This window comes from Lissotriton helveticus, chromosome 1_1 (genome assembly GCF_964261635.1).
Source record: "Lissotriton helveticus chromosome 1_1, aLisHel1.1, whole genome shotgun sequence".
In the NCBI taxonomy this organism is placed as follows: Eukaryota; Metazoa; Chordata; class Amphibia; order Caudata; family Salamandridae; genus Lissotriton; species Lissotriton helveticus.
In genome coordinates this window covers 582370712-582396686 of record NC_136057.1, presented here as the reverse complement: position 1 = coordinate 582396686, position 25975 = coordinate 582370712, and the positions used below count along the sequence as shown (strand labels likewise).

General features: G+C 42.3%; 1 pseudogene; it reads left to right on the top strand.

The window, feature by feature from the left end:
• Positions 1–23688: 23688 nt before the first annotated feature.
• LOC144777687 (5S ribosomal RNA) lies at positions 23689–23800 on the top strand (annotated as a pseudogene).
• Positions 23801–25975: the final 2175 nt, after the last annotated feature.

Below are 25975 nucleotides of genomic sequence, written 5' to 3'. Positions count from 1 at the left end.
CAGAAATAGGCCTAAAAAACTGTTTGGACTTGTCAAACTTCAATCCAATATGTAACCCAACCCTCTACTTGAGTCTAGTCCACAGCCTAAATGCAAAACACTTGCTGCCTTCTTCCTGAGAAAGACGGAAAAGATTGAATATGACTTACGGACAGCATTGGAGCACCTTCCGGTTATATTACACATCAGCCCCCCAACTCGTGATTGCTGAACTCATTCAAAACCTTTGATGAAATCACCATTTTAAAAATTCTAACAGCAAGCACTAAAACCCTCAAACCACTTCAGCTACCTGAATCTCTTCAGTTAGATTAAAACCTCTATACTTCCACTCTGGATCAAGATAGTGCATTCTTCATTATTTCAAGGCATGATATCAGACTGCCTTGAGTCCGGGCAGGTAACCCTAATTTAAAAAAAAGCCCATGGTGGACCATACAGACCAGAATATCTTACACTCTATCGCCAACATTCCGACTCTATCGAAGGTCCTTTAGAAATGTGTCCATGCCCAATTATACAATCACATTGAACAATCCCAACTTTTAGACCAATAGCAATCTGGCTTCCATTAGCACTGAATCCTCCATAACACACATAGTTGATGACGCACTAAAAATCCTAGATCCAAATGAATCCTGCCTAATAGTCCTCCTTGACCTCTCGCCAGCATTCAATACGGTCAAATGTGATAGCCTCCTAGACTTAGTGTAATGCAGGATGGAGCATTTAGGTTCCGTCCTAGACTTTTTTGCTTCCTTCCTCCACAACAGAACCCAAAGGATCAAGGTTAATCAGTCCCTGTCCAATTCCACACTTGTCATAGTAGGGGTACCACAAGGTTCCACACTCGCACCCACTCTCTTCAACCTTTTCATGGAGCCTTTAACCAAAATTCTGAAATCATCTAACATCACTTATCACACGTATGCCAATGACACGCAAGTGTACCTGAAACTCTCCTACCCTGAAGATATTAGGTCTCTCAACATTACACTACAAACAAACCAAAACTGGCTGACCTGCAACCACCTCAAACTAAATGCCATCAAAATGGAATTCCTTCTAATTCTCCCATCCAAACATTCACCAGATATCGCTGATGGGTGAAACATTTAACAGATTCCACAAGATCGCTGGGAATAACCCTAGACAAGAACCTGAACATGCAGGAGCTACCAAATGAGCAAACTTCCAAATGAGCACCTGAGGAAAATGAAACCATTCCTCCCCCTCGATGACTTTAAGTCAGCTGTTCAAGCCCCGTTGATTACCAGGTTGGACTATGGAAGTGTAACCCTTTGTGGCCTTCCTATATCAAAGTTGACTCCTCCAAGGGCTTCCCTTAATTCTGCTGCAAGGCTCATCACAGGATCTAAATGAAATAACCACATCATACCTGATCTGAAATTTCTGAACTGGCTTCCGTATGAGACAAGGATTCAAATAAAAGTTGCTTGCATGACCCACAAAGACACACCCTCCAACTCCTCGAGGTTCATTTCTCAAAAACAGGAGCTGTCTGTTGGTAGCAGAAGCTCAAGAAGCACCACATCCTTACTGTTGAAACCACAGAAATGTGATTGAAAAAAAAACTTACAATCAAGTCTTCTCTGGTATTGTCCACAGAATTTGGAATTCCCTCCTCATGAAATCCAAGTGAACCCTTCAACTGCATTATTCAAAAAAGAAGTGAAAGTGCTATTGATGAACACATTTCTGCTCTAGCTCTCAAGATCTCTACTCTTCGGGCCTCGATAAGGCGCCGTGAATACACCTGCTTTAATCTCTTGACATTATGGCCTTGTTTTGCTGATCTGTTTTTTAGTCCTGAGATGATTCTTCAACCCCCTCCTTGGGAACTGCCACATCATGTACTGCTCTCGTGATTGTTGTTGTTTGTTACCTGTTTTCTTCCTCCTTGACCGTATGTTTAGGGTTCTGATACCCTATTGGGTCATGTTCGTGCTATATAAAACTCTATAAATAAATGAATAAATTATATAATGTGAATATATAAATGAATACGTGATAAATTAATACATGATACATTTTCATACAGTGATGGGAGTGAGATGAAACACTTTGAACTTTGGAATACTGCTATTGCCCACTCACAGGAGCTAAACACTGTTGCTGATCTACTGTTTCTACTTCAGCTGAGCAAGAGAACTCGTTCTACCGTCTGCAGCCTGTGCTGGCTGTCTGAAGCTGACGCTGATTCCTCACTGTGTCGTGGCGCTGCCTCCCCCTGACTCGCTGGTGTGAGCGTGAGCTGCACTCGGCACGCTCTGCCTGTCGCTCCCAGCTGGAGTCAGAGGGGTTGAGGCCAGGGTGCAAACAGCGAGAGCACCTAGCCTGGGGGACTGCGAGGACCAGAATCCTTAGCGGAGACCACCTGGTTCCTCTTCCCCCAGGCGAACCGCCCACGGACACGCCCCCAACGACCTGGTTAAAGATTCGTGACACCCGCTTCGCGGGAGCCACTCGCAGGAGCTAAACACTGTTGCTGATCTACTGTTTCTACTTCAGCTGAGCAAGAGAACTCGTTCTACCGTCTGCAGCCTGTGCTGGCTGTCTGAAGCTGACGCTGATTCCTCACTGTGTCGTGGCGCTGCCTCCCCCTGACTCGCTGGTGTGAGCGTGAGCTGCACTCGGCACGCTCTGCCTGTCGCTCCCAGCTGGAGTCAGAGGGGTTGAGGCCAGGGTGCAAACAGCGAGAGCACCTAGCCTGGGGGACTGCGAGGACCAGAATCCTTAGCGGAGACCACCTGGTTCCTCTTCCCCCAGGCGAACCGCCCACGGACACGCCCCCAACGAAACGTATATAGATAACATCTCGCATCCCGCGACGCGGGACGCGCGCGGGACTAAGCGCGGGGATAAGCCCGGGCAAAAGGGCGGGCCGTCTGTGGCCGTCCGGGGACGACCGAGGACGGGACGGGCCACCCCACTAACGCTCACTATAAGAGGAAACTCTTCAACTAAACTTTTGATTCATACGTGTAAAAAACCCTCATTCCTTAACTGATCAACTGAGATAGTGTGATTAAGACAAGCCACAGCATATAATTAATACTATACATTACATCTATAAAATAGATTTCTGTCCCCAAGTATGAGGGCGCTAAAAAAACTACGCTCACGGACAATCTACATGAGGCGAATGGGGACGGACGCAGCTGTAAGAAATTCTGTAGACAAGTCACTAAAACCAGGACAAATATCAAGCACTCCTGCTATAAGTGAATACTTCTCTACCCTCTCCAAGAAAAAGTTTTTTTCCCCAAATTCTAATGATGATCAAAATAAGTTGGTTGAACCTGATTCGTTACATTTTTCTGACCAGAAATCCAACAAACAAGGTCAAATAACAATAGAGAGTAATTTGGCAAATTACTCTCCTTCGGAAGAATGTCAAAAATCTCGTCTGGTTGTGTCTCAAATAACAACTATAACACCTATAAAAAATCAGGACAATGACTTATTTTTCGACGTATCCGCAAATCATAACTCAAAGACTGAAGAAGAAAATAAAGAAATATTACTAAGTCAAAGACATCCCCAAACCAGTTCGCCAGAAAAATCACCTAACCTTTTTTCTAATCTGACCAATCTATCAGACCCAAATTTTATAAACCCAAATTTTATAAACCTAAACTCTGGAAATACTGTCTCTCCCATATCAAAAGCACTCTTCTCATTGCAAGAAATTCTGGATTCAGTACTAACACATCTTGGACACATTTTAGCTAACTCAGATGATACTTTAGACGTACAAATAGGAATACTTAAATTCCTGGTTGAAGAAAAAAAGAAAAAAGATCTAACTAAAGTCTCATCAAAACAAACTGGAGAAGTCGAATCACAACAAACAGATGAATTTCATAAAAATGGAAGTGCCGCCCCAAAACAACAGGAAGCAAGCACACAAACGAACGACGTACTAATAATCAACAATAAAACTAACGGATCAAAAAACAAAGAAAAATCACCTATCACATATTCACTTAAAAAACTGTTCAAAGAAGAACTGGAAATCAAAGCTGAGAACAATACCAAACACTATCCGATTTTTTCGAATAAAGTATCCGATAACAATCGCGATCAGATTATCGGAAAAAATAAAACTGAGCTAACAGGAGTTACTGCTGAACAGGATTTCAACCAAAGAGAACAGTCTGAAAAAAGTAATACTAGGGAAAAAGTAAGGGGGAAGAAGAAGAGACAACCTATGAGGAGAATACAGAGGAAAAAAGGGAATAGGCTCAAATTCCAAAAATTTAATCCTGTAAATCTGGTGAACACTCCAGTAATTCAAAAAACATCAGTAGAAAAACCCTTAAATCCTGAAGCAGATGAATTTTGTCCTCCGATAGAAAATAGACCTACATCGCAAAATAACATGGTCATAAAAGAATCATATGACAATAATTTCCAATCATGGGAAATAAATCCATCCAAACACATAACTATTGAAGAGCTATTTCCTTCAGATAAGGAGCCGTTTAATCGCGGTAAAATCATTAATCTATTACATGAAATTCCATCCTTGAAATCTCTGACCAGCAATGAAATTGACTTAGTTCTGTTTCCAATAAAAGAAAATAACAAACTAGTACAGGTATCCTTTTATTCACCGGTTTTGCCTGGAATAATAATCAGAGAGAAGGAAATTCTTCACAAAAATGGCTATGATGTAATCTCGGTGGAAGATTTTAAAACCAACAACTCAAATAATGGTATATTAGGACAAACCCACAGAAGAAAAGAAAACAACAGTTTTAATCGGGGAGACCTAGCATCAAGTACTATGAGGAAAGATCTACTTAAAATACAAGTAATTCAAGGAGAGAGGTCAGTCTGGTCTCGGAATTCCACCTTTAGTAACAATGAGAACTCAATAAAATCATGGGCATGGTTATCAGAAACCTTAAACAGCAAAAAAATGGTAAATTCACAACAACGCGAAGTTTAGCAAAGGTCTGACGCTATTGACCTGGAACCTGGCAGGGAAAACTGATATAAAAATGAAACATGCAATAAAAAATTCCCCTGATATCATCGCCCTCCAGGAAACATGGTTAATCAATACCTTTACTCAAAGAGGATACTATGTATACGAAACATTGGCAAAAAGATCAAGAAGGGGACACGCCAAGGGTGGTCTGGCAATATTATTAAAAGAAGATCACTCTTGGTCACAGGAAATAATTAACACAAACACAGACAATCTACAATGTTTAAAAGTATCCCTTAGAACCCATGCTTCAGCCAAACTAGAAAAAATATTACTCTTCAATATTTACGCACCTCCCAGCAGTAATAATAATGATTTGCTGTTTGACCGCCTAATGGAAATTATCACCCATATAATTGATGATCAATCTCACTTGCCATACCTCATAATGGGGGACTTGAATGCTAAAATTTCTAACTGCGAGATAAAGAAATGGGCTCGTCTCCTCAAAGAGGAATCTCTGGAACCATCACTCCCTGAATTCCCAAAAGGAACTAAATCTGATAAGAGGGGACGCGCACTACTAGCTTTTCTCTCTGGCATTAATGGGATTATATTAAATGGTAACATCAATGGTGATATACCAGCAACATACACACGGCAAGGAAATGGATCTCCTTCAACTATTGATTACTTTATATGCGGAACAGAAGGAAAAGAACAAATGAGTCAACTTTCGATAATATTCACTGCAGAAAGTGATCACGCTTTTTTAAACCTTTCAACCCACTGGATTGCACCGTCCTCTTTTTATAACCTGCCATTATTTCTTACAGAAAAAACGGAAGTAAACACAACTAGGCGTCGCATTTACTGGGGGACAGAAAATCTGGAATATCTGCGCCAACTAATTACTGAAACCAATATATTGACCAACATATATTCAGATGACCCTGTAAAGAACTTTGAACATCTAACGAATAATCTCAAACAAGCTCTGCAAAGTAAGCTAGAATACCACAGACCAGCAAAAAGAAAATGGAAAAACAAGAATAAAAACTGGAATCAACCAGTCGTAAAACAAATCAATAGACTGATACGTGCCCAGTATCTGGAATTCTCGTCAGTAAACAAAAAGGAAATCAATAGATTAAAGAATCAAATACGACGAGAAAAAACTAAAGAAAAAAAACTGAAGCAGGACTTTAATTGGACTGAAATTCAGCTAGCAGTTAAACATAATAACCAGCGTAAATATTGGTCACTGATCGCAACAATGACAGGATCCAAAAAAAAGCTGGAGGCTACACCTGTATCAGAAGAAAACTGGGACATATACCTACACGAGCTATACAAACAGAATCAATATATTAAAAATGAAGAAGTGGGAGGAGAAAACATGGAAACTAAAGATATTAAGATCAATAAAACGTCGGCAGTGTCAGTCTCTATGAATATTAGGAAGGCAAGGAGCACAGGTGCATCTGGCCCCGATCAGATACCTGTCAAGGTCTACCAAATTGACCATAAAGAGTGGGGAACGGTGCTCTCGCCGCTATTTAACTATGTATTTGACAGTGGTCAAATGCCAAATTCCTGGAAAGGAAGTATCATAATCCCGATCTTCAAAAAAGGAAAAAGAAACACACCGGGAAATTATAGGCAAATTGCCCTCATGGACGCTGCTGGGAAGATTTTTGCAGCAGAAATCCTGGATAGGCTGAAAAATTGGGCTTTTTCATTAGGTCTAATTCCTAAATTTCAGTCCGGATTTCGCCCACACCATTCTGTTACTGACAATGTAGCAATCTTCCAAACTATTTTAGATAAGTACGCAACAGGGAAAAAACAAACTATTTACGCAGCGTTCATTGATTACTCGACAGCCTTCGATCGAGTGGATAGACCGACCCTGTGGTTAAAATTGAGAATAATGGGGATCCCGGAGCAGCTATTACACCTGATAGTGAATCTACACAGTGACACCTGGTGCCGCGTCCAAATGGGAAGTGACAAGGGCCTATCGAAGGTAATACGAACATTAAATGGCCTGAAACAAGGGTGCCTCTTGGCTCCAATTTTATTCTCACTGTATTTAAGTGACCTACCTTCCCAACTGCAGCAAGGGATATGTACTCCTCCTAAGATAGCCACTGAATATATCCATTCCCTGCTGTATGCAGACGACATAGTCATGTTTGACCTAACACCTTTCGGATTACAAAATCTTTTAGATATTTTATATAAGTACTCAAGGAAAAATTACTTAATTCCAAATACGAACAAAACAAAAGTGGTTGCCTTTTCAAAGCAGAAGAAAAGGGTACGGTACGAATGGAAGCTGGGAGGTGAGAAACTAGAACAAGTAAAGGAGTATACATATCTGGGTAGAATTTTCTCACAAAACATGAGTAACATCAATCAAATCAACCACCTGAAAAGAAAAAGTGATCTGCATGCTGGGGCCTTGTCACGCTTATATTCGGCCACTGGACATAGACATTTCTCTGCACTGATTCAAGTCTATCGAGCTAAAATCACACCGGTCCTGTCCTATGCATCGGAATATATTCCTCTAAATCAATGGTCATATATGGATTTAACAGAAGGAAGAATATTGAAAAAACTACTGAAGATTTCAACATCTACCCCAGTACAGGCATTGAGACTGGAATGCACCATCACGAGCGCATATGCTACTGCTATAGCGAGCATCATAAGGTGGGCCCATAATCTTCTTCTTTCAAAAGAAGGTACTTTAAGAAGATTGCTAAAAGTAGAAACATTCGAGAGTAGCTCTACTCATACTACCTTTATTAAAAATATGCGAGAGGCTCTACAGCTTGCAAAAGTCAATGTGGAAATTTTGTCTACGTGGTCACCAGCTCAACTCAAACTTTTTCTAAAAAACTTCACTCCCAAATTGAGCTGCGAGATTGATCACTTTCATTGTAATAGTCTATCGTCATATAAATTTTATGTAGCCTCGCAGGAATACAAACAACGTCAGCCTTACCTAGAGTATACTCTTCAACATGGCGCAAGGCGTGCAATCATGATGTTGCGCCTTGGAACACTTCCTGTACAAACCTTCACTTCCTCTTGGAGGCCTGACAGCTCTGCCCTTTGTACCCTTTGTCAAGGAGGCAACCAAAATTTGGAACACTTATTTTTTATATGCCCTAATGCAGAAATTGTAAATGCAAGGTCAACATGTCTTATGCCCATCTACCGGTCCTGCAGGATCACTAGCTCACAAGACTTTTTATCACTATGTAAAAGCCCCCCTAATGAATTCGTTTGTTACAGAATTTTTAAGTTTTTGAAAATCTCATTGAAAATGTATTAATACGGAATGTATAAATGTATATTTTATTTGTGGTCCTCGTAAGAGTACCGTAACAAAAATAAAACTTTACTCATTTACTCATTTACTCACTTATGCCCTTCGAGATTAGTACATTTATGTGTACAATTGTATTTCACATTATGGTTTTAGATTTTGCATTTTGCACAATAGAGCATTGTTTGCAATATACTCACATGAATTAATTTATATATCTGATTTTTGAATAATGCAAATCCATGAGCAGCATACTCGGGCTCAGAAATCTTTAACTGCATTTGAATAGCTGGCATTTTTGATAAGCTGCAAAGGAAAAAGGATAGTTAGTGGGAACATGTTTCAAGAAATAATGAGTGACATACAAAATTGAAAAACATGTATTATCGCACTCATAACATACTGTGCGCTTTTAGTATCGGCATGGCCTAGGTATCTATCCATGTTTATATGGAAATGCGTGCACTATGAAATATTTCATGTTGAATGCTGGCAACATTTCTTTGACACATATGGTTATATATTGGTATATTGTTTATTTTCTTTCTCATTAATTAATATACTTTGATTTGAAATAGTGATTTGATCATGATTGGGAGTTATTTCAGTCAGACTTACCAGTAATGAACTATTCCAAGATGGCAAACATGCTGCCATACTACTATAATGTGGGGAATTAAGTCTTCTTTTAATGTTCACCATGTAGCCACTATTTGCATTATGGGGGGCAATTGGGCACTGGCATGCCTGACATCCTATACCAATTATTCCAGCAGTCCTGCAAGAATGACATACCTGAATACCAAATGAAATCCATCGATAAAAGGAGGCAAATAGTTCACAACAAATCAGAGCAGATTGTAACTGCTGCCAGCATGGACTGAAATATCAACCATATCCTCAACACTCCCATACTAAATCTATCCAGCGTTGGAACTGAGGCCAAAGAACCAACATGAACAAGCATTGAAAATGCAATAGTTTTCGCCCTTGTTTAAGTTAAAGCAATTCTGTTTGTAATTAGGTGGCTTTTTAGCTTTGGTTTTGTTAGTGTTTTTCAAACGTTCATGTACATAACATGCATGTGTATGCATATATGTATATGTATGCATGCATTTATATATTTATTTATATAGATATGCAGATGTATGTTTATATATGTATGTATATATACATATATATACATATACATATATATATATAAATGCATATGCATATATATATATACATATATATATATTTATATATATATGTGTGTGTGTGTGTGTGTGTGTTTCGGTAGAGAGAGGTAGAGAGGTAGAGAGGTAGAGGTAGAGAGTAGTAGAGAGAGGCAGAGAGAGAGGTAGAGAGAGAGGTGTAGAGAGGTAGAGACTAGAGAGTGAGTAGTAGAGAGTGAGTAGTAGAGAGTAGTAGAGAGAGAGTAGTAGAGAGTGAGTAGTATAGAGTAGTAGAGAGAGAGTAGGAGAGAGTGAGTAGTAGAGAGTAGTAGAGAATAGTAAAGAGTGAGTAGTAGAGAGTAGTAGAGAGTGAGTAGTACAGAGTAAGTAGTACAAAGTAGTACAGAGTAGTAGAGATTGAGTAGTAGAGAGTGAGTAGTAGAGAGTAGTGAATGAGTAGTAGGGAGTGAGTAGTAGAGTGAGTAGAAGAGAGTAGTAGAGAGTGAGTAGTAGAGAGTGAATAGTAGAGAGAGTAGTAGAGAGTCAGTAGTAGAGAGTAGTAGAGAGTGAGTAGTAGAGAGAGAGTAGTAGAGAGAGAGTAGTAGAGAGTAGTGAGTGAGTAGTAGAGAGAGAGTAGTAGTGAGTAGAGAGTAGTAGAGTGAGTAGTAGAGAGTAAGTAGTAGAGAGTAGTAGAGTGTGTAGTAGAGAGTAGAGAGTAGGAGAGAGTAGTAGAGAGTGAGTAGTAGAGAGAAGCAGTGAGTGAGTAGTAGAGAGTAGTAGAGAGTGAGTAGTAGAGAGAGAATAGGTGAGAGTAGTGAGTGAGTAGTAGAGAGTAGTAAAGAGTGAGTAGTAGAGAGAGAGTAGTAGAGAGAGAGTAGTGGAGAGTGAGTAGTATAGAGTAGAGAGTAGTAGAGAGTAGTAGAGAGCAGTAGAGAGTGAGTAGTAGAGAGTAGTAGTTAGTAGAGAGTAATATAGAGTGTATAGTAGAGAGTGAGTATAAAATGTTTTGGTAGAATACTGCAATGGATCGATGGCTACCACACCTAAACCTCTCCAATGGTCATTGTTGCTGATCAAACATGTTTCAGAATGAGTGTGAAGTACACCCCATGGAACTCCAAATCACTATGTAGGCAGCTTAGAATCACCAAATGTAACCTACATTCTCTTTCCTCTTACACATTTAACAAAAACAACACTTGCCTGAACCCAAAGTCTCCTTCCTGCTGACTCAGCCCATCATGCGACACTGGCAACACTTTGGCTAGTTGGTGCCGCTACCACTCCTCCATGATTGCACATACAGCACAGAGACGCACACAAATGGTGCCGGACGCGCATAAGCAGAGACCTGCAGCCTGAGTCAGGGTTGACAGGAACAGTGGCACAGCAGCCGATTCCAATACAGCGCCCTCCGCGTGCGAACACTTCCACCCCATTGGAAACTAAAGCGGGACGAGTCGACTAGGTCTCGTTAGAGGACTGTCCCTTAGCAACGGTGGTAGCTCAAGCTTCCTTTATAGGAATTAACCTTAGTCAAACACCCACATCACGTTTGAATTAATGTGTCTGCATAGCGTCACATCCGCTATCCTCTCCCAATAAAAATGGTGCCTCACTTGTGTGGGAGGCTCAAGTACCCGCAACAGGCAAGGGCCCAAAACGTAGTGAGGCGACTTCAAAATTGCATATGTCAAAACCACCTGCTTTTGCAAGGGGGGGTCACCTGTGTTTTTGGCCCCGTGCTCTGTGTCTGTCGCGGGTACTTGGGCCTTCCACACAAGTGAGGCATAATTTTTATAGGGAGACCTGGGGGAACGCTGGGTGATAGGAAATTTGTGTGAGACCAGTGATGCCACGCTTTCCCACACAAAAATGTGGGAATTTTTTTTTATTTTTATCAGCAAAAATTGAGGTTTGCAAGAGATTCTGGGTAAGGGACCGTTGGGATTTCCACGCAAGCCATACCTCCTTGGAAGCACCCGGGTGTCTACTTTTCAGAAATGTGTGGGTTTGCTAGGTTTCCCTAGATGGCCATCGAGCACGGGGCCAAAAACACAGGTGACCCCCCTTGCAAAAGCAGGTGGTTTTGACATAGGCAATTTTGAAGTTGCCTCACTACATTTTGGGCCCTTGCCTGTCACTGGTACTTGGGCCTCCCACACAAGTGAGGCACCATTTTTATTGGGAGACCTGGGGGAATGCTGGGTGGTAGGAAATTCGTGTGAGCCCAGTGATGCTACGCTTTCCCACACAAAAATGTGTGAAAAAACTGATTTTTTCAGCTAAAATTGAGGTTTGCAAGGGATTCTGGGTAAGGGAACATTGGGGGTTCAACGCAAGCCATACCTCCTTGGAAGCCCCCGGGTGTCTACTTTTCAGAAATGTGTGGGTTTGCTAGGTTTCCCTAGATGGCCATCGAGCACGGGGCCAAAAACCCAGGTGACCCCCCTTGCAAAAGCAGGTGGTTTTGACATAGGCAATTTTGAAGTTGCCTCACTACGTTTTGGGCCCTTGCCTGTCAGGGGTACTTGGGCCTCCCACACAAGTGAGGCAGCATTTTTATTGGGAGACCTGGGGTAACACTGGGTGGTAGGAAATTTGTGTGAGCCCAGTGATGCCACGCTTTTCCACACAAAAATGTGTGAAAAAACTGATTCTTTTGAGGTTTGCAAGGGATTCTGGGTAAGAGAAAGTTGGGGGCTCCATGTAAGCCATTCCTCCTTGGAAGCCCCCGGGTGTCTACTTTTCAGAAATGAGTTGGGTTTACTAGGTTTCCCTAGATGGCCATTGAGCACGGGTTCAAAAACCCAGGGGACTCCCTTGCCAAAGCAGGTGGTTTTGACATAGGCAATTTTGACGTCACCCCACTACGTTTTGGGCACTTGCCTGTCGCAGGTACTTGGACCTCCAACACAAGTGAGGCACCATTTTTATCGGGAGACCTGGGGGAACGTTTGGTGGTAGGAAATTTGTGTGAGCCCGGTGATGCCACACTTTCCCACACAAAAATGTGTGAAAAAAACTGCTTTTTTCAGCTAAAATTGAGGTTTGCAAGGGATCTTGGTAATGGAACGTTGGGGAATCCACATAAGCCATACCTCCTTGAAAGCCCCTGGGTGTCTACTTTTCAGAAATGTGTGGGTTTGGTAGGTTTCTCTAGGAGAAAGTGGAGAGAATGTGTTTTGTTTGTCAATTTTTTAGATTTGCAAGGGATTCTGGGTAACAGAACCTGGTGGGAGGCAGTCAAGTCACACTATCCTTTATTCTCCTGGGTGTCTAGTTTTAAAAAATGTATAGGTGTGCTAGGTTTCTCTAGGTGCCGGCATAGCTAGGGTTAAAAAACTACAGTTAGGCACTTTGGCAAAAAAGGGTCATTTTTCAATGCGATATTGAGGTGTGACCACGGTGCGTTTTGCGCCGTTTCCTGTCCACTTACAGACTACCTGTCATTGGGATAGAGTGAGCAACTAACGATCCTTGTGAGGCTGGATTAATTCCTTCACAAACCGGGTGAACCTTGCCTACCGGCCTGAATTGGGGTCACTGACCGGCCGCTTCCCCCTCTGTGGTCCCCAGACCCAGACCAACGCGCATAAACATGTGAGCCGCGCTGATCCCCGAATGCTCTCGAAGCCTGACACCACGCCCAAAGTCCTGTTCCACGTCACTGCAGGTGTGACTGTGAATTACGTTATACCTACACTACGGCAATCTTTGTGCCACCGTGCAGAATCTTTCTCCCAGTCCCCGTCCTGAAGAGAGCCTTGAACATTGAGGTTCGAAACGCGTCGACAATACCACCCTGTGGCTACAACAAAGGGTGTCGCTAGGATGTAAATCATATTACCACTCCGTACCCTAGCCTTTCAACCCTAAAAAACATTATACCACAGGCTTTTGCAGACAGGCAGGCTTGTTTTCGACCTCAATCCCGCCTGTCGCTTGGTTTTTTAGCTCCTAGGACTGGTGCTTGTTTTTGTTTATGGACTAATTTTTGCACTGTATATAATTGCAATTCATTTGGACTATTATATATGTAAATGTTTTTCTTGGTGTGTTTAATCACTTTTTGATTGATTCATTGTTGCAAATTTGTAAATACGTACGTTTGTAGATACTGTATATATGAACCTTTTTTGATCTGACAGTGTTTCTGTTTGTGCTTGTTTTTCAAAAATTTGTTGACAAATATATACTAAAAAGAAAAATAAATTTGTTTGGAATAATAATCCAGTGGTCACATGGTACAGATTGACTGTGTGTCTAGGTAATTGTTTTATGAATAATCCTGTCCAACCACTTTGTTCTGTTTTCCCTATTGTTGAGATCCGGGTTGGTCAGATGTAGGATCCGATACCTTTACTGTTTTACAGTTTCCTGTCGCAGGCACCATTTGTCTCGGACGACTTTGGGAAAGGCAGGGTAGAAGGAAATTTGTGGATACACGCAGATTCCAGAAATTTCCACCACAGAAATGTGGAGAAAATGTGTTTTTTTGTCAATTTTTTAGGTTTGCAAGGAATTCTGGGTAACAGAACCTGATGGGAGGCAGTCAAGTCCCCCCATCCTGGATTTCCCTGGGTGTCTAGTTTTCAAAAATGTATAGGTTTGCTAGGTTTCCCTAGGTCCAGGCAGAGCTAAGGTTAAAAAACTACAGCTAGGCACTTTGCAAAACAAGGGTTATTTTTCACTGCGAAATTGAGGTGCGACCACGTTGCATTTTTCGCCTTTTTCTGTCGCAGGCAGTAGGCCAACCGACACAAGTGAGGTACCATTTTTCTCAAAAGACTTTGGGGAATGCGGGGTGGATGGAAATTTGTGGATCCACGCAGATTCCAGAACTTTCCACCACATAAATATAGGAAAAATGTGTTTTTTTGGACAATTTGTTAGGTTTGCAAGGGATTCTGGGTAACAGAACCTGGTGTAAGGCAATCAACTCACCCCATCCGGAATTCCCCAGGGTGTCTACTTAAAAAAAATGTATAGGTTTGCTAGGTTTCCCTAGGTGCCGGCATAGCTAGGGTAAAAAACTACAGCTAGGCAATCTGCCAAAAAAGGGTAATTTTTCACTGCAAGATTGAGGTGTGACCACGTTGCGTTTTGCGCTGTTTCCTGTCGCGGTCACAAGGCCGACCCACACAAGTGAGGTACCGTTTTTATTGGAAGACTTTGGGTAATTCATATTTGTAAATCAACTGTTATTACGTATTGACTTTCAATGCATTTCTCCCTTCCAAATGAAAGACATTTTGAAAAATGACCAATAATTCTCATGCTAGTATGAGTATTCCCAAATTTGAAAATGTATAAATATTTACTGTTTCTATACTCTATAATTTGTACCCAATTCAGAAATACATAGGTGTCTTTCATACCGATTTTTCCATGTATACATTTTCCCAGAATAATTGCTCTATACCCGATATATAATAATATACCATTGCAAGTTGCTGCTCAGTTTTTGGCACTGGGTTCGTCAGGTTCTATATATCCCCACAACCAGGAAGGTCCAGCGGATGTAATGGTATATTGCTTTCAAAGAGCTGTCATAATTACAAGAAGTTACAGGTGAAAACGTTAAGACAAAAGGCGTTTTTTTAAAACTAATTTTCAATTTTTCCAATATTTAACTGTTAGTTTCTATAAAGAAACATTCATGGATTTAGACAAATGCACCCTTTCTGAATTCAGAATTTTGTCTACTTTTCTAAAATGTATAGCTTTCCAGGATCCAATATTGCTTTCATACTCATTTTTACCATTAACTGGAAGGATGTTGAAAGCATTAAAAATAGCAAAAATAGGCTATGTCCCAGAAAAATGCCAAAATTGTGTGAAAAATGTAGGTTCTCTGAAAAAAGACTGTCATTCTCTAAAAGCTGAGAAAATGGTGATTTCAGCCCCACAAACCCTTTTTTGATAACATTTGCAGGGGAAACCCCAGAAGCTTTAATTTGCAGCCCGTTTTTCCCATTTTTCTGAAAAAAACAGAACTTTTACTGTATTTTGCTTAATTTCTGGGACCCCTCCAAGGGAATCCACAAACCCTGGGTACCTTTACGATCCCCATGATGTTGGAAGAAAAGAAAGCAAAATTGGCGTGGATACCTTATGTGGTTGAAAAGTTACAGGGGCCTAAGTGCGCACTACCCCAAATAGCCAAAAAAAGGCTTAGCACAGGAGGGGAAAAGGCCTAGCAGCGAAGGGGTTAATACAATTCGCCTCCTTTAATAAGAAGTGTTCTCCATTGCATTGTCCTCCCCCTGTGCCTCTGAGCTCTGTGCCTCCGTACCTGCTTCAAAGCTGTTGTGAATACTTTTCTTATCTGCTTGCTAAATAAACTAGCCGATAAGAAAAGTCTTCACGACAGCCGTGAATCAGACAAGCCTGTCCAGGAAAAAGCCAAAGGGAGGCAACTAAAAATCCTCCTTTCCAATGGGAAGCCAGCATTTACCATAAACGCTGACGCTACCCAATGGAAAGGAGGGTGGTGATTGAGTCCCCTTAAATTATTTACTATAAGTCTTGAGGCGAGGAGCACAGGCGCGCTCCAACGCCAGCCGAGACCTAAAAAGGAGCTACAGTCAGGGCTGAATGCTACTACTGGGGAGAGAAGTTGGCCTAACGGTTAGGGCGGTCGACCTCAAATCTGGGGAACTGGATTCGAGTCTCGGCAAGGACGCTAAACATCCTGTGATTCTGGGCAAATCACTTAATCTCCCCGTGCCTAACAAAAATGAATGTGTCATGTAATGCAACTGGTGCTATCTAAAGCGCTCTGATAGCCGATTCGGGTCAATTTTGCGCTATATAAAACTCTGTAAAAAAGTATGTAATCCTTTGCTCAGCCATATTAATGGAAGCACTAACCCTTTACACAAACTTTGTTGTAGCAAAGTGCACTGAAGTGAATGCGTGGTGCCCTTATATAACACTAAATTGATAAAGACACAAACATGAACTCATTATTTGGATATGTGAGGCAGGTCTTTCATCACACAATCAACAGGTGTGTTGATCTTATGACAACCCATGTACCCTTTTTCCCAGAAATGTCTAGTCTCAAGGAATGTGCAGTTGGGGCTAATTGACCTGGTTCCACTCTAGACAGGGCCTAGCATGTCAGGTGACACCATTAAAGATTGGTGATAGTTAAATGACGATTTCTAGGTCTAGTTGTGACCTTGTGATTCCCTTCTCAGCAGTAGAGGGTTTTTCAGAAGCCAGTTAGGCCCATATTTGAAAGTTTGGGGGGGAGGAGCAGGGCTGGTCCTATCTACAAAAGCCATACTGTGCAGACTGTCCTACAGGTGACACCATAGTGTATACTTTCTTCTTCTATTTCAATAAACATTGACAAGGTCAACCATTTTCACATGCTGAAAACATTTCATTGTTCGCATATAGGCACATACGAACAAGAGATTTGAGGAAAAATAGGATAAAGAAGAGAAAGAGTTTATTTTCAGGGGGTGGGGATACACTCTCTGCAGTGTACATGGTATATTTAGAATGCACTAATGACAATTGCTGTTAGGCCACTTCCCACGTGCCATAAATTAAAAACACAAGTATACAAAATAGTAATGGATTAAATACTTGAATTAATCTCAATCATTGGTAGGTAATCTGGCCACATCCCACTGGATGTATGACGTTACAACGCATACTTTTACAACGCCTACCTTTACCACGCAATTTTTACAACGCAGGATCCATTACAACGAAGTACCATTACAACGCATGTATTTACAACGCAGATACCTTTACAACGCATACCATTACAATGTAAGTATTGGTAAGTTTATAATATTTTTTTTAATGTAAATTAATTAAAATTAATATAATTTAATTTAATTTAATTTGATTTAATTAATTTTATTTAATTTAATTTAATTAATTTAATTTAATTTAATTTAATTTAATTTAATCAATTTAATTTAATGTAATTTAAATTTTATTGTACTTAATTTTTACCCTGTACCCCTTTACCCAAAAACCCAAAACTGACCCTGAACCCTAAAAATACCCCTTTACCCAAAAAACCCAAAACTGACCCTGAACCCTAAAAATACCCCTTTACCCAAAAACCCAAAACTAACCCTGAACCCTAAAAATACCCCTTTACCCAAAAACCCAAAACTGGCCCTAAATCCTAAAAATACCCCTTTACCCAAAAAACCCAAAACTGACCTGAACCCTAAAAATACCCCTTTACCCAAAAACCCAAAACTGACCATGAACCCTAAAAATACCCCTTTACCCAAAAACCCAAACTGACCCTGAACCCTATAAATACCCCTTTACCCAAAAACCCAAAACTGACCCTGAACCCTAAAAATACCCCTTTACCCAAAAACCCAAAACTGACCCTGAACCCTATAAATACCCCTTTACCCAAAAAACCCAAAACTGACCATGAACCCTAAAAATACCCCTTTACCCAAAAACCCCAAACTGACCCTGAACCCTAAAAATACCCCTTTACCCAAAAACCCAAAACTGACCCTGAACCCTAAAAATACCCCTTTACCCAAAAACCCAAAACTGACCCTGAACCCTAAAAATACCCCTTTACCCACAAACCCAAAACTGACCCTGAACCCTAAAAATACCCCTTTACCCAAAAAACCAAAACTGACCCTGAACCCTAAAAATACCCCTTTACCCAAAAACCCCAAACTGACCCTGAACTCTAAAAATACCCCTTTACCCAAAAAACCCAAAACTGACCCTGTACCCTAAAAATACCCCTTTACCCAAAAACCCAAAACTGACCCTGAACCCTAAAAATACCCCTTTACCCAAAAACCCCAAACTGACCCTGAACCCTAAAAATACCCCTTTACCCAAAAACTCAAACTTATAATATTTTTGATAAAATTATATACTTACCAATACTTACGTTGTAATGGTATGCGTTGTAAAGGTACCTGCGTTGTAATGGTACTTCGTTGTAATGGATCCTGCATTGTAAAAATTGCGTGGTAAAGGTATGTCGTTGTAAAAGTTGCGTGGTAATGGTTGTATACCCATCCCACTCCATCGTTATTTTGCACACCATGCCACCTCAGTTTTCTACCCAGCCATATGCAAATCAGGCTCGACCCTGCTCCAATAGGAACAGTCCAGTCACTGTGCCACTAGAAACCAAGCTATACATGACTGAGGTGCACCAATAAGGGTGAAACTGGTCTTGGGTTGCTTGTTTTCCGGTTCAGAGAGTGCCTGAAAGGCAGGCTCTAGGGCAGTGCGACCGGTGCCACTGCACTGGGTGCAGACTCTTCAATGGGCGCCATGTTTGGAAGTATGTTATGGCCTTAAAACCAGATGCTGCTGCGTTGCTGGCCTTCACAATTTTCCTACAAAAATAAAAATGTCAAGATAACACAGTGGTTAATGTTCTTCCTGGAGAGGGAAGTAGTTTTGTTAAGTGGAAGTTTTAACTCATTTTATGTTAGCAGAGAGTGTCAATGTGCCTGCTGCAAAGAATGTGTACCATGCAGATCACAAAGTGCATATAGTTTATATAGGTCGGTGCTCTTGTCAGAGAGATCCTTTTGGTACTAGCAGTGTATATGTTAAAAACCTAACATGGTACAGCGAGCTAATAACTATCATCAAAGAGCTACATGCCAACTGCATAGTATAGATTATAGCATTATGATGTGTTCCTCCGTCTTTCATTATTCTATATTTCAATAAGGGTTCACTTTGGTAAAAAAAACAACTTATTTTTAAATGTTGTCCCCAACCATGGGGTTACATTTTAAATTCTGAGTCTGTGCTTCTCCAGACCAAGCACTCTTAAACTATAATGTCTACCAGTATGGATGACATGCGACTCACCTTGTAGTCTTCTAGCTTATGTAAGATTTCCTATACACTGATTTACACACATAGGATTGATTGTCTCTGTGTAATGTGTGTGCGATGTAAAGTGCTTTAATGCCCTACGCTGGTATAGGTGATGCTATATAAAAAAAATGTAATATATCTGAGAGAGAGAGTGGTTATGGAGACTTGAGGGGGCACTGTTAAAGGGTAGTAGTGAGGGAGTCTGGGGGGGACCCGTGGGGGGTGCCAACAAACATTGTTGCACAAGGCGCCATCAGTGCTAAAGCCGGCCCTGGTGCCTGGCCTGGAAGTTCAGGGTGAACTATTCCTGTTGGAGCAAAGTGAAGACTGAATTGCATATGGCTAGTTCCAAACTGAGGTGACATGGTGGGTAAAACACAATGGACTAGAGTGCTGCCCAGAGTGAGTGCAACTGACCACACTCCAGGGATATGATTATTTCAAGCATTCCATCCTTCACCTTGCTGTTGTTGCAGTTGGCACCTTAATTGTGGCGGGAATCCCCTCACGTGGGTCCTGTGTTCACTGCGCCACTGAAACCAAACTACACCCAACTGAAGAGCCCAATCAGGGTGAAACCGGTCTCGGGTTGCTTGTGCTCCAGTTCAGAGAGCACCTGGCCTTTCAGATCAGAGTGGTCTGTTCCTTGAATCAGGGTCAAAACCAATTTGCTAATTGCTGGGACCAAACTGTGGTGGCATGGTGTGCAAAACAATGGACTGGAATGCGGCCCAGACTGACATCCAGTGGGCGAGATTAATTCACACATTCCATTCATCACTTCATGTTGTTTTATAAATTAAAAATGAGCAAGAAATATATATATGGATTCTTACAGGTGTTCCAGCTGTTTCTCATCATACTGTTTATTCATGGTTGTAGCTGGTATTTTGAGTTATTGTGACTGTTATAGATATCTGTCTGCAAACTGTTATTCATATAGTTGACTCAAGGCTTTTCATCCTTCCATGGCTGATAAGCATTCCTGAGTTAGGGAGATCCACCAAAATCTTTTACTCCTGGTCCCACCAAAACTTGTGACAGTACTGTCTTTACCTTAATAGAAATGCAGCGGATTAAATGAAGAGTTTGTAATTTCTGACGCTCGCAGTGTAACATGGGCTTCATCTCTAAGGGCCCAATTACGAGTTATGGACCGTCAAACTCACGGTGGAGGTGTGGTGGCGGTCGGGGACTGCCACCATGGGCGTCCGCAGGGGGGGGCAAGAGGGGGCGCTTGCCCCCCCCCTGGATCTAGGCCCGATTCCCAAGGCGATTCAGAAGTGGAAAAGCAGGCCCACATACCTGGGCCGACTTTCCTGCTGGGGCAACACCTGAAAGGCTGCTCCAGCCCGAGTGTGACTCTCAGCAGGTCACAGAGTCAGCCGTTCCTCATAGTCAGAATGATAATGGGCCGGCAGAGGAGACACAGCATGGCGCATCCCCCCCCCATCCCAGGCCTCAGGAGAAGAGATTGAGTCCTTGGGGCGCTGCTGATGCTTACGAGCAGCACAATTGACAAGTCTTAGGCAGGGGACGTGATCTTTAGTCCCTCACAGCAGGCAACAACGATCGGATAAAAAGGTATGGGGCACGGGTGGGAGCGTTTGGGGAGCGAGGCTAGTGCCAACATTCTTAGTTTAAAAACTGTGAAGTGACAGACCGGATTGAAATCGAAAGTGTAATTCTTATGATATTCCAACACTCTTTTTGTTGACGTGGCTCGTGATTGCTATAGCTGGAGGATCAGTGTGGACAGGGAGGTAGGAGTCTGCGGGCCATGCAGCGCAGTAGAGCCCCTTACCCTTCGTAGGCCACAGCCCGTTAGTTCCCCCCACCACCCCAAGTCTAATGAATATCTGTGAAATATGTTTAAATTCAGTGGACCCTCTTTTAGTTTCCTGTGCTCGACACTGCACTCAATTGTCAACACCGCAACTTATGGAAGGCTGCTGCAGGGTAGCGCTGTCTGCCTAATTCAGATATGAGCACAATAGTTGTTTATTAATTCTACCTACATTAGAATGACTTATACCTGCAACCCAAGCCTTCTTACAGATTTGAGCCGGGGCCTGGAATATTCAGAATTGTCACATTGGTGACAGTGTGATAGATAGGGGTTGTCATTGTCAGCGCTGGCAGGAGCAATGTGTATCCCTAGCACTTCTTATTTATTTTCATATTAAGCACTGCCCACTTTGTATTCTGCAGTGAGCCCCATCACTTTGAGTTAGATCACGGAATGCGCATTACTACTAATAGTCGGATTTAAAGGGAACCAATCCTTCCAAGGGAAAGGAGATCAATTTTATTTGAAAGTCACAATTCAAATACCAGGATCGCAAGACCGACTCTCGTGTCAACAAATACTTATGTGGGAGTAAAGGAAACTACCACACCATCTGTTTTATAGTTTTTGAGGTGAATATAGTACATGCAAAGCAGGACGCTGATAATGACATAGTTAACATACAATGTATAGTAACTGTGCCAGTATTTTTATTGTTCGCATAATAAGATGATATACATTACAGACATAACTGCTTGAACCATAACTACCCCCCGCCCCTATTAAACCTTTGTTGGAAATGTCTACCACTTTAAAAGAAAACTCTACTCCAGTCAAAGCAGCCGCTACGTTTGATCATTAGAAGGAGAGGCAACTTGTGCAGCTCATCTCTGGTAACTCATCTCTGGCTCCTTTTTGGAGGTATTGGAAAGTCTCAGTGTTATGAAAATATTGGAATAACGTGACAACACAGGATGCACTTAATCCGTTTGAGCAATGGGGAGAGTGCTGTACACAGCCGAGAGTGAAAAAAATCCGGAAAAAACACTGAAGACTGAAATAACTACATTTAAAGAACAATATGACTAAAAATGGGGAAAAAAATGAAAATTCGATTTTGACAATGTTGTAGTGAAAAATCTTATTAACCCTCCATATTGAGACCAAGGGAGACTTAAGAGCAGAGGAGAGATAAAGAGAGAGACAGAGCCAAAAGGAAAAATAAGAGACGGAGTGGGGAGTAGAGACAAACGGAGATGGGGAGAGGAAAGAGGGAGAAATGATTGACGAGAGAAGATAGGAAAAGAGGCGAGAGGGGAGGGACATAATTATAGATAAGTACAAGGAGAGAGGGGGAAATGAAAGAGGGAAACAGCCAAGTAAAAGATGAAGTGAGAACAGACTAAGTGGAGAGAAGGTTAGAGCAAGAGATTGGTAAAGATAGACTAGGAAACGAAAGTGGAGAAGGGCGATGGCAAGGGGAGTAAAAATAATAGTGAATGACAACGGAAAGGATGGATGCAGAAGAGGATTATTAGAAGTTTCCTGGTCAGTATTAATAAGGAAAGGATGAATCAAGGCCTCACACACACTTCTTAGTTCTAACTTTCAGTAGCCTACAGCATGATTTAGAGGTTGATGATACCTTGAGGAAGTGCCAAATCAGGAGTAGAATCAAAGAAATATGGCACTATCACTTCAGGAAAAGAATAGTTTGGTCAAAGAAATGCCACATGTGGAGTCTCCACGGTATCTAACAACTCCTCCAGAAATAGGTGGATTTTCCTTTACCACTCAACAATAAACTTTCTTTTGTTCGAATGCCTAATAAAGGTTGAACAAGGTCTTTCCACTTTCCTAACCTTTAGAAGCATGCAGAACTGAAAGCACTCACAGGGACAGGAATCTATTTAATGTCTACAGAGAAGGGTCTTCTGCAAATGACAAGGTTTGATAAAGAAGGTAGTTGGCATAAGAAGACATAACTGAAGAACAGGAGAATTTTCAATACAGGAAAAAGACCTGATGTAAATCTCAAAGAAGCAATAGGAATTTGGAGAGTGGGGACTAAGGACATAGGCGGTAGAAATAGAACGAAGTATAGAGTGTATATGGGAGACACGTGAGAAAGAGGGGTAAATTATAGACTAAGAGAGAGGGAGGGAAATAGTGCAGGGGCAATTGAAATGGGAAAATCAGGGTAACAACGGGAAGAGAGAGGGGAAAAGAGGGATGGATAATGAAAGAGATGGATAATGGGATAGTGTATGATAAAGGAGGGGTTGGTAGAATTAGAGAAAGACATAGGGAGGGAGACAGAATGAAAAGTTGGTATGATATATGGTCAGACATTCAGAAACTTTGAAAATCTAATAGATGTGGGGATACGCCGTGGAGTGGGTCATGACCTGCGCACCACCCGCCTCACAGCTGCGGGCTGTAACTCGGTCTGTGGCACCTATTTCTGTACGCTGGGCATGCCGCAGCTCAGTGTGGCGCCCTGCCGTTTCTTTTCTGGGTGCAAAGACGCGCCATGAAGCACTTCTCTTTTCTCTTGGGGTACGCCGCCACTGTGGGCAGTGGCCATACAACCCTAAAAGCACCTGATCTCATCTGAAGTTAAGCAGGGTCAGGCATGGTTAGTACCTGGATGGGAGACTGCCTGGGAAAACCATGTGCTGTAGACTTATCTGAATCTTAGAGTGACCTTAATATGAGCTGCCTGTAGTCATGGTTGGGGGTTATTTTTTCTTGTTCCTTCCTTCTTAAATTCCTCTGTCTGGTTCCCAGAGTGCCTTGAGTACTGTTTTTTCTTCACCATTCCAAGATAGAGGTTTTATAACCTTCTTCATTTTTCTTCCTAAACCAAGATGGTGGTTCTCCTTTTCCTGTTGTGTCACTTCCTTGCTGTCCTTGTGTATATACAAGGGGCTGAAATTCTCATTTTTCTTGTATTGCAACACTCTTCACTCCTATTGGTGTCTCTTTTCTCCTGTTGATATCTATTCACTTCTGTTGGTGACACTTTTCTCCAGTTTGGTATTTTGGTCCTGTGGGTTCCTTCTTCTGCAATTCTCCTCTTCTTCGCAGGTCTGTCATCCCCTTGCTGACTATCCTCCTTTTCGTGTCCTGTTGCCTGGATTCTGGAGTCACCTCTTCCATCAGAGGTTTTTCCCTTCAGGGTGTTTTTTTTTTAGTCTCGGAGCCTCCTTTGAGAAGACACTGTCTGCCCTGACGTTGACTTGTTAGCAGCACTGTGGCTACCAGAAGGGGTTGCTCCTACCTAAACAAGCAGAAAACTCACTACTAGCACTTCAAGCACGTTGTTGCTTCTTCCATTAAGGGGGAGATGTGGCTGGAAGGGGGAAAAAAAGCAATATCTCAGTAAAAATTTTAATGGCCTGAAAAGAGATGGGAGAAAGACCCAGGCCCAGTTAAGATAGGGTTTTGAGCATGATGGAGAACATGAATTATGTGTGCATTGGTTAGCACAACTGGTGAGTTGCATTGGTTTTGCACATTTGGCAAACCATAGCTCAGCTTTTAACTGTGTTTTGATTGCCTATGTACATAGAAAGGTAGGATAAATAATTGTATTGTCTGAATTATTTTATTAGGCAGGGTTGTGCAAAGTTGTCAGAGGGCTTACTGCACCACACTTTTAAACTTCAATGCTTTGCAAAGTGGAATGTATTTATTTTTTTTAAACATGAAAAGCTGCAAAGAGATGTGTGGCAACAGAAACATAAAGCCAGAAGCAAAGCAGGGAAAATAAAGTAGGTCCCTCGTTGTTTGATACTTATGGTGTTCAAAATGTCAAAAGTTGACAATGTAAATACCTAAAATATCAGATCTTTGCAATATATTGTTCCCTGTCCATTCCCCGTTCATGTTTGTGGCCCACCCATCGATGTTTGTGGCCCACCCATCGATGCTCGTGGCCCTCCCTGAGCAAGAATCCTAGAACCGGGTCTGCCCCGATCGCCGGTCCGTCCGGTGCTGGCCCAATGACAGTGTGGTATTAACACTCAGGCAGCGCACGTTGCTGTAGTGGACGCCCATGTGTTCTGAGCAGGGAGGCCGTCAACATTCCTTTTATGGACGCCTTTGGTCCCCTTAATTTTCACAATTACAGCAGGCTGTGCTGTTCCCCTGCGAGAAGGAGAGGGTGACCGAGCGAGAGGGTGACCGAGCGAGAGGGTGACCGAGCGAGAGGGTGACCGAGCGAGAGGGAGACCGAGCGAGAGGGAGACAGAGCGAGAGGGAGACAGAGTGAGACAGAGTGAGAGGGAGACAGAGAGAGAAGGGACAGAGAGAGAGGGACAGACTGAGGGGGACAGACTGAGGGAGACAGACTGAGGGAGACAGACTGAGGGAGACAGACTGAGGGAGACAGACTGAGGGTGAGAGAGAGAGGGAGACAGACTGAGGGTGACAGAGAGAGAGGGAGACAAACTGAGGGAGACAAACTGAGGGAGACAGACTGAGGGAGACAGGCTGAGGGAGACAGACTGAGGGAGACAGACTGAGGGAGACAGACTGAGGGAGGGACAGACAGAGGGAGGGACAGACAGAGGGAGGGACAGACAGAGGGAGGGACAGACTGAGGGAGGGACAGACTGAGGGAGGGACAGACTGAGGGAGGGACAGACTGAGGGAGGGACAGACTGAGGGAGGAAGACAGAGGGAGGGCAACAGAGGGAGACAGACAGAGGGAGGGACAGACAGAAGGAGGAAGACAGAGGGAGGGCAACAGAGGGAGACAGACAGGGGGAGGGAGAGAAAGGGAGGGAGAGAGGGAGACAAGAGGGAGGGAGACAGAGGGAGGACGACAGAAAGGGAGACAGACAGAGGGAGGGAGA